The sequence below is a fragment of the Acomys russatus genome, chromosome X, assembly GCF_903995435.1.
Source record: "Acomys russatus chromosome X, mAcoRus1.1, whole genome shotgun sequence".
Taxonomy (NCBI): domain Eukaryota; kingdom Metazoa; phylum Chordata; class Mammalia; order Rodentia; family Muridae; genus Acomys; species Acomys russatus.
This window is the reverse complement of record NC_067169.1, coordinates 3324140-3340941: the sequence shown is the minus strand read 5'-3', so window position 1 is coordinate 3340941 and position 16802 is coordinate 3324140. Positions and strand designations below refer to the sequence as shown.

The 16802-nt window shown below is 40.4% G+C and overlaps 1 pseudogene; it reads left to right on the top strand.

Moving 5' to 3' along the window:
* The first annotated feature begins 5387 nt into the window (after nt 1-5387).
* Nucleotides 5388-15128, top strand: LOC127184640 (probable mitochondrial glutathione transporter SLC25A39; annotated as a pseudogene).
* Nucleotides 15129-16802: the final 1674 nt, after the last annotated feature.

The following is a 16802-nucleotide window of genomic DNA, read 5'->3' as shown; positions in this document are numbered from 1 at the left end:
GCTCCTACTTACTTGGGCTCCCAGGTGTTTTGCCAGACTGTGGTCTATCTTGGCCATCTAAATTTAGTTCATGTATACTGGGTAGTGAACATCAATCAAACTGTGTCAGCATATCTTCTGTAAGCACATGAGGTTCTAAACAGTATGTGACTGTGATGCCTCAGGCTGTCTCACTCCTTCTCTGCTATGGTTGGATAGCTCAATCAAATTTACCTCAGTGCTCACTTTGTTTAACTATAGATTATCTGTGTTCTGATTCAAAATTAAAGTCTAGTTCAATGTTATAAAACTCTTTCTATTTTAATAAGTCTCTCAAGGCACATTCAAAGCATAATACAGAGTAAAGCTATGAGGCAAGTTCAGTGGATTTAGGAGAGATTTGAATTTCATATGTATGCTATTTTGTTAAGGTTGAAATGTACTATCTATATGATACCAAATGTTCCATATTGAATTAGTCATTGAACAGTGCATATACTATAATATAGGAAAAGTCCTTGCTTTTAAAGAAGTTATCATTGTCAAAATTCACATATTTTACACTAGTTCTTTAAACATTCATTTTGAGCTGCGAATATAGCTCAGTGGTAGAGCATTTGTCTAGTATTGGGTTTGGTCCCAGCAAAACAAACAAACACAACTCCCACCCATACATCAACCTGGCAGGGTGGCTTGTACCTGTAGTCTCAATCACTTGGGACGCTGAGGCAGGAGGATTGCTGGAGCCCAGTAGTTCTACACTATCCTGGACAACACAGTAAGATCCTATCTCAAAATGGAAATCCCATATATCTTGCTGAATCAGGCTTATTTATGTTAAGTATTTATAAGAAAACCCTTCTCATAAACCCTTTCCATGAAAGATAAACAAGGTTCAAGAAGTTGAAGATTCTGTAGAAAACAAACAAACAAAGTAGAAAAGGCACTGTGTTTTAGGTAATGCATGAGGCACCATGCCTAGTTGTTAGCACACATTCACAATGGTATGATTGCAGCTAGAATCAGAATTCATCATTTACTTTATCCACATTTCCTGGATGTTCACGATATGCCAAGGGAACTGAGGATGCTGGGGGAAAAGTTCATCCACGTGAACACCTTGCTTAGAATACTATCCTATTTGCTTCCTTTCCTCCTTATGATGCTTATGACAGAAGAAAAAGAGAGATCATCCACCTCATAAACAGCACAACTATCTATATCATAAATTTCTACCCCTATCTCAACATTATTATAATAATCAACAACATACATCATGAATAATTCCACAATAAACCCTAAAACCAACACACCTATAAATAGTCAATTAGAACCCCAAGTCTCTGGGTACTCCTCTATAGCCATAGCAGCTGTATAACCAAAAACAACCAATATACCACCCAAATAAATCAAAAACACAATCAAACCTAAAAAGGACCCCCCAATACCCAACACCATAAAACAACCCACACACCCACTCAAAATTAAAACCAGACCCCCATAAATAGGAGAAGGCTTTAACACCAACCCTAAGCAACCGATCAAAAATACAGAACTCAAAATATAAATATAATTAGCCATTATTCTTACATAGCACTTAACTATGGCCAATGACATGAAAAATCATTGTTGTAACTCAACTACAAGAACATTAATGAAAAACATACGAAAATCACACCCACTACTAAAAATTATTAACCACGCATTCATCGACCTACCTGCGCCCTCCAATATCTCATCATGATGAAACTTTGGGTCCCTACTAGGTATCTGCTTAGTAGCACAAATTATCACCGGGCTATTCCTAGCAATACACTACACCTCTGACACCTCAACAGCATTTTTCATCCGTAACACACATCTGCCTGGGCCCAGGATGGCAAGAGACACTTGGAAATTCATTGTGGAACAGCAACTGTCAAAAATGTAAGAGTCTGAACTGGGTTATTTTCACCACTCATTTTGTATGATCTTTACATTTTGAGAATAAAGACTAGAAGGTAATTATCTTTGTTTCCAAGGTTACTTATGTAATACCTGACAATGGTATTCTAGCAGCAGAGCCCAGGGCGTGGGGGTGAGGTGGGGCTGGGTGACAAGTTCTCAAATGAATCCCTTGGTTTTTAACCCAAGCAGTTAAGGGATTTACAAAAGGCCTCCCATTATGATTAGGCCCATAGAAAGAACACTACTAATTTGAATGTGCCACCCTCTGAAATATACTCTCTTACATTCTTGAACTGACCTAGAATTAGGGTTTCCCCCTTGGGAATGAGAAGAGGGCTCATTTGGATTCAAGGACTACAGGTTGATCAATTAAAATGCGTTCCCTTTAAAGGCCTGTGGCATTATCCCATTGCTTTGCAGTCTAGCTTGAAATAGAAACTGCATTTAACTTGCTAATTGGTGCCCCCTTGGGATTTCAACCTGATGCTAAATGTATGCATCAATGTGGCCCTTTGCTGTTCTTTGACTCACACACCATTAATGAAATTTCTGTGCTCCTTTGAGGGAGGGGATATATTATAACATTCAGACACAATCATGTATTCATTCAGCAAGCCACACATAGAGCATTCACTAGAGGAAACTGCAAGCCATCAGCATGTTGCCAGGATGAGAAAACCCATAGAGCTCATGTACAGAATTCGTTTTTATTTCTCTAAGCAAGTGAAGAAACTGGTTTAGATCTTGTACTGAAAGCAAATCACCCTGTCAAAAACAAATGCTGATTGCAAAACAGGGGATCCAACCATAAAGTAAGATTACAGCCTTAACAGTATCATCACCTAAAGGTGTTTTTCAGAAAAAGGAAAGCAATCTCAATTAAGCAATCATTTTCTGATCCTGGCAAGCTCTGAGCCTCACAACCTTCACCTCTATGCTTTGTTTATTACAGTAGAAAAAAAAACTGTTAACATTTGACTTCTGAACAAAATAATTCTGGGACACCACTGACTATGAGAAATGATACTTTTCTATAACAAGGCTCTGTTTTTCTGACCTGCTCTAACTGGCTCAGTGAGTATTGAGATGCAGATTCCAGAGGGAAAGACTTTTCCCCTGAGCTTCAAATGCCTGCAGATGAGCTGCCAAGCACACTTGGGGGCCTGCACTCTGAAATCTTATTTGCAAATAAGATTGTGAGTTCAGATGGGCAGGGCAGGCGTGGGCAGGTTTTATCCTATTGTGTTGAGTGGGTGGCTGCTGGGCCCCAGGAATACAGAAACAGGAGGATCTACAATTCTCTGGAAGCTATTCTTGCTTTTTATTGCCATGGGAGACAGGGAAAGAGGCACAGCTCCATTCGGTTGCCTGCAGCAGCTTGAGGAGTCCATATAATCTTTTAGAGCTGAATTTGTGGTTCTGACAAAGTAAATAAATTGAAGACTAGCCAGTATGAAACAGAGTCAGGGTTCTTTCAAATATATTTTAGTGTGTGCTTGAGCTCAAGAAAGAGGCACCCAGAAAGAAATCTAAGGCATACTCAAAAGCTTGGGTGTGATAGTCTGTAAGATGGTCATGGTTCATTTTAGTTTCACAATAGTCATATTAGGATTTCGGGAGGGTTCGAAGCAATTATTTTCAAAGTATTGCTAAGGAACCTAAATGAAAAGTTAGCATTTGGCAGGATTACAATTCATAAGGTAGCTATCTGGAGCTTAGGGATGCAGGAAGGTAGAACATTTTATCAGTAAAGAAAGTTCTCAGATGGTATCTGGAAAAGGGAATGAGACCCTACCCAAGGTTTAATACATTTCCGCCTTAAGTCTGTTTTATTGCTATTTCAACACACAGTATTTCTGCTGACTCTAGGTTAGCCACCTATGCAACAAATGATGCCAGGGTTCTTGCTTCTCAGTGAGTCTTTAAACTAGACATGGGCATGAGAGGCTCTTTTCTCTTTCCAGGTTCCATAATTGGCCCTGTCTTTCTACCCTGACTTATCAGCATTTGCTCATTTACAGTGCTCTAGACAAGACAGTGATCTGAGAAATTCTTTTTGACAGTATTGTAGAACACACGAATGTGCCACCCATGCTCCTATACGAGCCATCTTCCTTGATCTCTAGTGGCAAGCTTTAGACACAACAAAATGAAACAAGGAAGGCTTCATTCTGAACTGATGGCTTGGTTTTGCTTTGTTTTCAGCTGTGTTCAGGCTCTGACCACACACAAAGATTTTTGGGCTCTGCTTGAGTTTTCCTGCATTTGGTGGGAGGTGATGAGCATCATAAGAAGCCTAGGGAGACATTGCAACTCTTAGAAGGCCAGGCACTCATCAAGACCTGGGAGTTTCTGCTTAGTGTTGGAAATTAGGCTTTTGTTTAGTGTTCTAAAAATTATGTAGATGAACCCAACTGCATTTAACTATTTAATAACTGCTTGCCATGTTTATTTAAAATTGCAATTGAAAAAATAAGAAATAACGTTTTGGTGTGTAGTAATAAAATAACAGTAATACATAGACCAAGATTTTTATTTTTTATTTTTTGTTTTTTGAGACAGGGTTTCTCTGTGTAGCCCTGGCTGTCCTGGACTCACTTTGTAGACCAGGCTGGCCTTGAACTCACAGCTATCTGCCTGCCTCTGCCTCCCGAGTGCTGGGATTAAAGGTGTGAACCACCATGCCTGGCCTTAGACCAAGATTCTTTAAACCCTAAACAATCAAAACACTGAAAGAAAAATTCAAACCCTCAAAATTAATGTTTTCTCAAGTCTTGAATTCACTGAGAGGCATTAGGGCTGTGATGATGGTGGTCCAGGAGGGAGGTACCTCATTATATCATTATTAACATATCTATGGGTAGAGATTTCAGGGGAACATTTAAGCCAGAGAAATTTCCGTACGTAGGAGAACCATTGGACTTTTTGGTCTACAGCCAGGTCCTCTTTTACTGTGTGGTTGCTCACCCATAGACTTGTCTTTTATTTTCTCCCAGGTATAGTTAACTCATGACTGACAGGCCAAATGTACCCCATGACAACTAAGAATGCAGGCTAGTACAAAATCATAAACTTACATAAAACATTTTTGTGTGTATGATTTGATTGTGTGGTCCTCAAGCATGAACTCTGGAGATTACAACATTGTGGGAAAATGCCAAAAGGTTGCACATACATGCCGGATTTTTCTCAGCATATTTTCTCTACCAGATTGGCAATGGGGAGCATCTTCTCTAGGTTGAGTACCACTAATTTCCCCAGAAAGTATGCTTCCACAGGAGGTTTTACCAATATCTGACACCCTAAGACACTCATTCTATTTGGCCCTGGATACAAACAATAAGGCCCATTGCTAGCTAGAGAATGAACCTTGGGAATTGTCATATTTCCATTATGAGGTCATTGAGAACAGTGTTGGCAGTGGTCCATCATATCCCCTAGACCTTTCATTTAGGGGCCAAATGAAGGCAATGATCTCTAACAAATGCACCATTAGGTAAGACCTACATCTAAAAGCTTTGTTGATTCAGACACTCAGTAATTAAGTTGTGGGCCAGTGAGCAACTTATTTGCAATCAAACATGTCCCCTATCAGCAATTAGATGGGCAAACATATGACCTCATTGTCTCTACCAGAGGGTGATTATGTAACAGTCTCTGGTCCTCAGATATTATGGTCATTTTCCAAATTTTGATTCCAGTGAATCAGCTGAAATCACACTATGTGAAGTTGGAAATAGGCTTGAGACAAGAGACCCTTCCTTGGGCTGCCTGATACCTTGTCTCTGATTGCTTGCATAATATGAACCTCACCAGTGGGTGTCCAGACACAATGTAGTTTGTGTCATAAGGAGGCAGCAACTTTGAAGAATGACTGAGGAACAGCATCAATGACTTGTTAGAAGAACAACAGTTCCTTAAGTTGTAGTTTTCTTGCGAAAGAAGAGGTAGTTTACATTATGGAATACTACTCAGCTATTAAAAACAAGGAATTCTCGAAATTTGTGGACAAATGGATTGAGCTAGAAATGATCATAATGAGTGACTTAACCCAGAAGTAGAAAGAGTCAAATAGTATATACTCACTTATATCTGCATACTAGCCCAAGGGGCATGTCCCATGAAAGTATTCACTTACCAGGAAAGTGGGACAGAGGGGAGGACATCCTATTGGGACTCTAGATGAGAGAAGCATGGGAGAATAGCAAAGTAGAAGGATCCAGAGGGTCCTAGAAACCTACAAGTAGAACATTATGATAGGCAGATTTGGGCCCAGGGGTCTTGCTCAAACTAAGGCACCAGCCAAGGACAATACAGGCGGTAAATTTCAAACCCTTACCCAGATCTAGCCAATGGACAGGATATTCTCCACAGTTGAGTGGAGAGTGGGGACTGACTTTCACAGGAACTCTGGTGCCTCATATTTGACCATGTCCCCTGAATGGGGAGACCTGGTGGCACTCAGAGGAAGGATAGCAGGCTACCAAGAAGAGACTTGATACCCTATGAGCAGATACAGGTGGAGGTAATCCCCCTCAGGCACAGTCATAGGGGAGGCGAGTAAGGGGAAAATGGGAGGGAGGGAGGAATGGGAGGATATAAGGGAGGGAATAACCATTGAGATGTAACAAGAATAAATTAATGAAAAAAAAAAAGAAAGAAAATGGGAAGCTGCATAAGGTAGCCACCCCTGTGAGCCCAGTATTAGAGAAGACAGATTGCTCTGTGTTCGAGGCCAGCCTTATCTAAATAGCAAGTTCCAGGCCAGCCAGGATGATATGGTGAGACCCTGCCAAAAATGAAAGCGAATATGAAAGAAAGCAAAAGCAAAAAGGTGGTGGGGGAGTGTGGGGGGGGGCTTGACATGGAGAAAGAATGAGATGAGAAAGGAGAGAGGGAGAGAGAGAATGACTTACTCCTAGAGCCAGGGTTTTTCTTCACTACCCAAGATACAGTAGATTCTTTTCAGTGTAGCTGAAATGTGTAGCCAGCAGACAGTGTAGCCTGTCTGCTTTGTGCGCCATTGAGCACTCATCATCTATTTTCTCCTGAAGGATAAGAAGGATTCATGAAAGCTTCCAAGTACAGGCCGTGAAGCCAAGAGAGGACTAGAGGATAATCTGTCTTGGGGTCACCTGGGACATCTAAAATGTCACATAGTCTAGAGGCCCACGTGACCTGGAACTGCCCTGAGGTGACTCAGGCACCAGTCCTTCCTTAATCCTTTATTTGTGCTCATCACTCTGGTGTGTGATGATCACAGAGCAGTCTCCTGCCAGCAGCTCTTAGCTCTGGGTGGGCCAGCACAGAGCAGAGCACAATCTCTCAGGTCGTGGAGGTGTGCTGGGAGAAAAGAGCAAGAATCACTTAAAAAAAAAAACAGCTGCAGGTGCTCTCACAACCTTACCTGCAGCTCAATCAATAGCTTTCAGAAGATCCCATCTGAGGAATCAAGGAGCTCATGTGTTTACACACCAACTCCAACCCTTTGATTGAGGGTTACCTTTCACATGGGGGCAAAGTGCGTTTTCCAGAGCTGGGAAAGCTCCTCAGACAAATGCAGGCATGTGCTGACAGATTGATAGCTGGATTGCCTGGGCTTGAAATGTACAAGCCTGGAGACTATGGAGGAGCCACAAAGCCCTTTATGGCCTCTATGCATTATGGACTGAAAAACAAAAGCTATTTTATTGAATTCTAGCAAATTCATTTTTCACTCAAGTGTGGCGAGCTAAATATATACTAGGAGCTCTTTGTGCACTTCCATTCAGGAAGCAAACCGAATAAATCATTCCTGCTGTCTTGTTAAGAGTTCTTGAGAGGCATAACCCCTACTGGTCAGAGAAATGACACACTCAAGACTTTGTTCCCATAGGTGGCCATTTTGAAATGATTCGGGTGAAGAAAGCAATTTAAAACCTAGAACTTGTATGGAACACCCAGCTTTACCTAACCTCATCAATATCCTCTGTCCTGTGTCTTTCCCCAACTACATTTTTATCTTTATAATACAGAGATAGTCAGGGAAGTGACTACCATCAATGGTAGTATACATTTAAAGATAATATTAGAGGATACAATTAATCTACAGACTCATAACCACTATGAATGTCTGTTTTTATTTTTTAAATGAACGTGTCACTAGACACACAGTTGATGAGACACAAATGCTTCCTTCCTATAAAAGCAGCATGTTCTCATTTATTAGGATGATTTGAAAGCTGCAATAAAATATCCTCCTGCTTTAAGCACATGACCCCAAAGTATCCTAGCCTGTCCTTCACTTTTATTTGTGTAAATCATTACAAAACTATATTCACTTTAGAGTATCAGTTCAATATGAGAGCATCCTTGAATCAATTGATGGAAAGAAGGAAAGTGCTAGAAAACTTGAATATCGTGTGCAGTCGATGGAGGTGGGAAAAGAGCCAAATGGCAATCTGGTGAAAACAGAAAATGAGGTAATCATGCCACAAAGGACTTGGGAAATGAAATAATAGCAGTGGAAATGTGGTTGAGTAGGTGGTTGCATGATTCCCTGGGAAGCTCCAAGGTCACAGGAAGGCAAAGCAAGGCTTTCCACTTGAATTCCTTCCATACTCAGCAGGATGGGGGAGAATGGACCATGGGAAAGGTAGCCAGTAATTTCACACTTGTAAAATGCAAAATCCATCTTGAGTGTAACAGATCTTCCTGTACCCTAGTGTGCATTTCCCTCTGATTTTTCAGTAGCATAATTGAAATAGAATGACATCAGCTCTGTTTTCTTTCTTGCAGTCCTTCCAAGCTACCCTCTTTCAAACCCCTTCCATGCCTGCCACTTTCAACTTGATAGTCTTTTCCTCTTTGATTGTGCTTGTTAGAACATATATGCATCTATGTATAAATACATATAAATACAACCTTCTGAGTCCATATTTGTGGTTTGTGTGTGTGTGGTTTCATGGCTGACCACCCTGTACTGGACAATTAATAAGGGACTCATCTCTGGGAGAGGCTAAATTGCCTTCTCCCAGCAGTCATAGTTCCCTGTAGTTCTTTTTTTTTATTAATTTATTCTTGTTACATCTCAATGGTAATCCCATCCCTTGTATCCTCCCATTCTTCCCTCCCTCCCATTTTCCCCTTACTCCCCTCCCCTATGACTGTAATGAGGGGTCTTCCTCCCCTTTTATATGCTCATAGGGTATCAAGTCTCTTCTTGGTAGCCTGCTATCCTTCCTCTGAGGGCAAGGACTCTGAAAATTCTTTCCTCCATGTTAACATGCTCACTGGTGTTGTTATTTTTCTGGTTTTGTTTATGCAGCCATTTCTAGGCAAGACCGTTTCACAATGTACGTCGTGGTATTTTAGCTTTTGTAATTTTTCCACCTCCTCTTCTGAGAGGTTCCTTGAGCCATAGATGTAAAGGTGATGAGGCTGGCCTCCCCATGGTCCATTGATCTCTTGTATTGGGTCTAGTTGTGGTTTTCTGTGATGGTCATCATTTACTGCAAATATAAGCTTCTTGATGAGGGATGATTGCTCCATTTATCTATGCAACCCATGTTTTTTCCATTTTCTATTATGTTTCTTTTTTACATACACATTTATATTATTACACATAAATACAATGAACTACATACAGCAAGAAGAACCACAAAAAATCAGGAATTATATATATGTTACATTCATGGTGTTTTAGCTATTTGTATTTGGCAAACTTGAAGAAAATATCTTTCCTATCTTGGTGAGTCTAAAATTCTGAATGAAAATCAATATCTATCATATCTTACCTTGATCAACTTAAAACATCTTAACCTCTAAACAACTAAGCATAATTGTAAGAATAAACTAACTTTTCAACCCCATCAAAAACTTCAGAAGGAATAAAACTTAATTACCCAAGTGAATCGGAAGTGCAGGTTAGCAGCTTCCAAAATGAGATGATGATAGAGAAAGTTAACTGCCTGAACAGTCACCCCAAACTCTCTATAACATTGGAGCATCATCTTCAGGCTTCTGGCCCAATATACCTGACAGACATATTTGTGAGGCAGAAACTATTGAGGATTTCCTTACCCTATCTTGGCCGAGTTTGGCTGTCGACTCTGCCTACATCCAAGCTTGCCCTTTTTTAGGCAGAATTCTGTCGGGGGTAGAAATGAGGATGTTTTGCCCGGTGGTTTGTTTGCCACATTTGAAGCCATCTCCATAAGGAGGTACTTTGAAGTTCATAAAGATTCTTTGACAATAAGACAGGTTAACTCCTGGCAACACCAAGCCTATTTCAAGGAGGATAATGAGCAGCAAACCCATGAATTTTTCTCTTTTTTAAATTTAATTTATTCCAATTACATCTCAATTGTTATCCCATCACTTATATACTCCTGTTCCTCCCTCCCACTTTCACCCATTTCCCCTCCCCTAGGTCTATGAGCGAGAGTGATCTCCTCCCTGACTATATGGTCATAGGGTATCAAGTCTCATCCTGGTAGCCTGCTTATTCTTCCCCTGAGTGGCACCAGGCCTCCCCATCAAGGGGAAGTGGTCAAATATGGGGCACCAGGGTTCATGTCAGAGTCAGTCCCCACTCTCCACATAACTGTGAAGAATGTCCTGTCCATCCTAGATCAGAGTAGGGGTTACATGTTTACTGCTTGTATTGTCCTTGGTTGGTGCGGTAGTTTGAGCAGACACCCCCTGGGCCCAGATCCACCTGTCATGATGTTCTTCTTGTAGCAACTCATGAATTTTAACTTTCTGTATAGCCACTTCATTTGCAGCTTGAGATAGGCTGTGACTGAAGTTTGGTAACATTCATCAGGTCAAAGCAACAGTTACAACTTCTGGTAATAACTGGACCAGGAATGGTCACTTCGTCATATGATGTATGAGCTGTGTGTTAATAGAAGCCTGTGTTGATAGGGCCGCAATACTAGATCTAGATGACTTGAGTTTTTGTGACAGGTAAACTTTAGCTTCAGTATAAATGCTATTCTTCATGGTACGTGAATGGAGGAGAGGCTCTAGACTATAAGAAACAACCCTGCAAAGGCTTGTTCATTACTTCTTCCATTTTCTTTCTAACTCTCATCAGTTAGAGTTCACTATGAAACTCTGGGTTATCATCAGCTGTGGTCACTGGAAAAGGGAAAACAAAGGTCCTATGGGAATTATTGCATCTTGGCTCCAAGATAACACATATTCTTAATAACCCAGGAAGTTATTGTGGCCCAGTAATCATATGGGGACAGGAGATAAATGGAGATTGGAAGAACCTGTGAGACTCAGAATCTGTTGTACACATTCTTTCCTCACTTTCAGAAATTGGCTGTGATAGATAATATTTTCTAAAAGTGGTTTTCTGAGCTGTTCTTTTTATCAGCTGGATATGTTCTGAATGTGTTCTCATGATTTCTCACTGAGGGAGAGAATCTGTTTTTTTCAGCCATTTCACCCATTTGAGTAGGCCCTGAGACGGCTGTCATCAATAAAACAAGTAATGTTATGTTTGTTTTGGGCCAGGCAGTTCCTGTTTCTGGACTCATGGAAGGATGCCACCCTAAGATGAGTAACTACCCTGAAAGTATCATGCTGGGGGAAGGCCAAGTCACATGGAGAAATTTTAGTATATGTTGTGTGTGGGTACTGCAGCCCCTGGGTGGGGCCTGGTGGACCAGAACAGAGGCTTCTATACTACTCTAATAGTAAGAATGCCCCTGTGCACTGGCAAACCAAGTGACACATAAGGAGGATCCCAGCAAACTGCTAGAGCCTCAGATTGGGTCCGGAACAGGGTGATAGCTGCTTCCTCCACCTTCACAAAAGTTCCCTGGGATGCTGGTGGCCTGGCAACTCCTTGTAATGTCAGTGGGATGGTCCAAAGGCTGTATAAAATGCTTGTTGCTGTATAGAAAAGTATCTCTGCACATTGATGCTGGTCTCCGGAGTCTATTTCCTGGGTTGGTGACTCTGTTGCCCTCACTTCCTCCTGGACCCTGGTTCCCACAGTTACATAGCATTGACAATGAGACAAGTTTGGCTAATTGATTTGCATTTGAGGCTAGGCTTTCCTATAGCTTATTTGGCTGATATTTTCATAACCTGAATGAGTTATAGCTTCAGTTCCAAACTTTTGATGAAATTTAAATATTTCCTGAAACAAAGTTGGAATGAAATTATAGTGATACATAATTAATGAAAAGAGTTTGATGACTTTCCTAATGATATCAAGCTAAACAAGATGCCTGTTGGGAGAAAGGCCAACAAGTAAAAATGATGGTTGTGTGGTAATGCCTTTTTCTATACTATTGGAAATGTAAAAAATAAATGACGCAAGGAAAAGATGAATATTCCTTTCTCAAGTCATACAGTAATTCTTTGCTTTCAATAAAATTGAAAAAAAACTATGAGATTAAAGTTGATACATCATTAAAAATAACATTTGTTGATGCCATCATGATGGCTTACTGGTATAATGAACTTCTCTCCATCGGATACCAACAGTTGCCACGCTAGGGTGGGACTCAAGTGGATGAACTTCATCTTCCTTTTGTCCTCCATTTGACCTTCTGTAGACTTAGTCTTTCTGTAGCCTGCCTGCTGAACCCATCCTTCTAGCCATTTAGCCTTTTAGGACTTATCCTCTTGGTGTGGACCAGGGCAGCCCTAGTTCTTCTTCATGGCTTCTCAGCCTTTCCTTCTAGCCCATTTTCATTTCTTTGTCACTCCTCACCAATTTGCAGAGCAGTCTTCTACTAGAGACCCCACAGCCACCACACTTGTCAAGGACCCAGACTGTGTAACAGCAACAAAAGACTGAAATACCCACTCAACAAAGATGAGACTACAAATTTACACCAAGGAACATCTCCAACACCCTAAGTCCAAATGCCCAGATCCCAGTGCAAAAATACAATCATGAACAATCAAGACACTGTATCTCCTCTAGATACCAGCAACCTTATTACAATACATCATAACCACCCTTTTGCGAAAGAGTTTAGCTAAAGCAAAAGACAAGGGCTTTAAAATAAGAGTTATGAATATGCTCAAGTATATTAAATAGTATATAAATAAATCATTAATGAAAGCATAAATAGTTGAACAAATTATTGAAAACATTTCAAGGCATGAAAGTAAAATTTAACAAACAAATAGAATCACTCGGCAAAGCTCAAAATTGAATAAAACTGAGAATGAAAAATTTAGAAATTCAAATAAAAACTTTAAGAGAGTACAAGACATAGAAGAGAGGGTCTCAGGTGTTTAATAAAAGGCAGAATACTTACATCCCTCAGTAAGTAAAAATGATGAATCTAAAAAAACACCCTAGGCACAGAACATGCAGAAATCTGGGACACTATGAAAAGACCAAATATATAAATAATAAGAATGGAGGAAGAGAAGAAACTCAGGTCAAAGGCACAGAATGTATTTTCAACAAAATCATAGAAGAAAATTTACCCAATCTAAATAAAAAGATGCCTAACAAGTTATGTGAAGCATAATAACTACAATTGGAAAGGACTATCAAAGAAACTCTCCACTACACATAACAATCAAAACACTAAATATCCAGAGTTTAAAAAAAGGATATTAAATGTTGGAAGTATGAAAGATCATGTCCATATAAAGGCAGACCCATTAAAATAACACCTGAGTTTTCAGTGGAGATTGTTAAAACCAGAAGGGCCTGAACAGATGTGCTCCAGACTCTAAGATAACATAGAGGTGAGCCCAGACTATTATAGTCAGCAAAATTATCAATCATAATAGCCAGAGAAAGGAAATCATTTCATGATAAAAAAAAATTAAGCTATTTCTGTCCATCAATTTAACTTTATAGAAGTGACTAGAAAGAAAACTTAAGTCTGAGTAGGTTAACTTTGCCAAAGATGACACAGGAACAAATATTCCCAGAAACAGTAAATAAAATGAAGTAGAAAATCTAACCATAACAGTAAAATAAGATAATCAGTAAACATTGTTCATTGATAACTCTCAATATTAATGGTTTCAATCTGCCAATAAAAAGATACAGACTAACATATTGGATTAGAAAACAGAATCTATCTATCCTGTATTCAAGAAACATACCTCACCATCAAGGGTAGTCATCACCTCAGGGTAAAATAATATAAAAATGTATTCCCAGCAAGTGGAACTAAGAAACAAGCAGGTGTAGCCATTTTAATATCTGACGAAACAGACTTCAAACCCAAACTAATCAATCAAAATAGATAGAAAAGAACATTTTATAACCATTAAAAGAGAAAACCACCAAAAATTACATTCTAAGCATTTATAAACCCAAAACAAGGGCACTCGTTCATAAAATAAACACTACTACAAATAAAATCATGTATGAACCCTCATACAGGGTTAGTAGTTGACCTCAAAACCTGGGACACCGAGAAGAGAAAGCAGGTACAAATTTTCACCCCTAACCAAGAAGCTCTTATAATTGATACCTGCTGGGAAAGTGAAGTCAGTTTTCTCTGATGGAGTGTCAGTAGGTATATCAACCATACTTTAGGACTGGCCCTATGCCCAATATGTCATAAGTCACTGCCTATGATAATTGTAACCAATCTTTGACCTCTGACTTCTGCCCACCCATAGTGGTTGGTGCCTTCACCTGCATGGTCACTGTGGCAGTGATCAGCCCCTTGGAGCTTGTGCAGACCAAGCTACAGGTTCATCTTGAGTCATACCTGGAGCTAGCTACCTGCAATCAAGCTGTGGTGGTTCAGAGGGGCTGGTGCTCACTGAAGCTGCGCTGGGGTGCAACAGTCCTTCAACAAGAATAAATTAATAAAAAAATAAGATGTGTCCTTCTCAGCTCTGTATTGTTTCGTCTATGAGCTGGTCAAGAGCTGGCTGGATGACCTAAGATCAAAAGACTAGGCAGCTGTGGGAGTCAGCTTTGTGACTTGTGGCATCTCAGGAAGGGTGGCTGCTATCCTTACTCTACCCTTTGATGTAATGAAGACACAGCGACATGTGACACTGGGAGCAGTGGAGTCTGTGAGAGTGAAGCCCCCAACAGCTGACTGGCCCTGGTTCCTGCTTCAGAGAATTCAGGCCAAATCGGGCAACAGGGGACTCTTTGCGGGTTTCCTCCCAAGGATCATCTAGGCTGTACCCATGATCAACACTTAGGAGTTTGTAAAAGCTTCGTGCAGAGGCTCAACCAGGCACAGCCTCTGGGCCACTGAAAAGTGAGGAGCACCCAGCTCATGCATGGGTGGGAACAGGAGACTGAGCCATGTGCTCCCCCCACCAACCCAGTCATCCAGGTTATGTTCACATTTCGATTCCCTCTGTTCCCCTTCCCAGAATCACCACTCAGCCACCTCCAAGTTCAAGACCAAATCCGACAAATGTTCCTTCTTTGTATCTTCTTTATGTTCGTTGTACTTGGCCCTGAGGAATCAAAATCTTGAGGCCAGGAAGCATTCCCAGCTCTGTTCATTTCCTGTCTAAAGATGATGACATTCTGTGTGTGTGTGGGGAAAGTCTTTGTCAATAGATGGTATGTAAGACTTAGCACTTATGTGATCAAGTTTCTTGGTGCTTACAACTTTAATAGTGAAAAATAAGGATAAATGGTGAGTTATTATGAATTCACTGTAAAATGGCCCTGTTATGTCTAGAAAACAGTTTCAGTGTAGTCTACAACCTCTGTCTCTTACATTTTTCCTACCCTCTCCTTCATGATGAGTTCTGAGTACATCTTTATCACTGTTTCTCTCCTCTAGGCATAAAAGTTTACAGAAATTAAAGTTCAAAATGCTTCAAGGTAAGAGCACTAGCTGCTCTCTTCAAGGATCTGAATTTGTGTCTCAGTACCCAAATAGTGGCTGGCAGCTGTTTATAACTACAGTTTTAGGGTATCCAACGTCCTCTTCTGGCCTCCATGGGCACCGGGCATACATGTGATACACAGACCTACACGAAGACAAAACACTTTCGTACACAAAATAGTAAAGCTCAAAACAATACTTTTAGTAAGATTAATAAGAAGCTTGTTCGTGCATTTGAAAATGGATCAAGTCATTATCAGTGTTGTTTATTTGTCTAGACTTAATGTCAAGGAGGGGCTGAACAGATTGCTCAGCAAAGAGTACTTACTGATCTTCCAGGTAACAAGTTCAATCCCAGCACCCACAACTATCTATAACCATAGTCCAGTGTCCTCTTCTTGTGTGCGTCCATGCAGACAAAACACCCACATACATAAATAAATACATCTTTTAAAATGTCATAGCGATGTTAATAATGCATATAAAACACAGAACTGGGTTGTATCTATACCCATGTCTTCTGTTGTAAAAAGCACAAACATTTGAGAAAGTATTTAAAAGTTGTCCAATTCAGTAAAGAAGTAGCTATTACCAAAAAAAAATGTTCTAGCATTATCCATGTCAAGACTTCAGTCATCGCAATAGAGATGAGCAAATTCTTGGCCACTGTGTACTCAGGAAGAAATAATTTACCCCCTGGGTTTGTCGTATTGCTATTTGTATGGATTAGAGGAAGTCCCAAGTGTGTTCTGAGTGAACGTGTGCTGTTGACATATATCAAAATCCCCAAAGCCTCAGGCCCATCAGAAAATGGCAAAACTACCCCCAAGTCTAAGTTTGAACTTTGATAATGTGTGCTGAAAGTGTCTATCATAAGTTCCTTCCCCTGGACATTGATGGCCTAAACACTGCCCTGCTAGAGACGGCTTCTACCAAGATTGGCTAAACCTGCCTCCTTGATCCAGCTGTGAGCCACAAATCTTGCCTGCTTATCTGTATGTACTAATTCCACCTCTAGTTCAGCAATGTGCAATAACTCTGTCTCTGTTCAACTATGAGTAATAAACTCTCTGAGCTTCTGGAGTT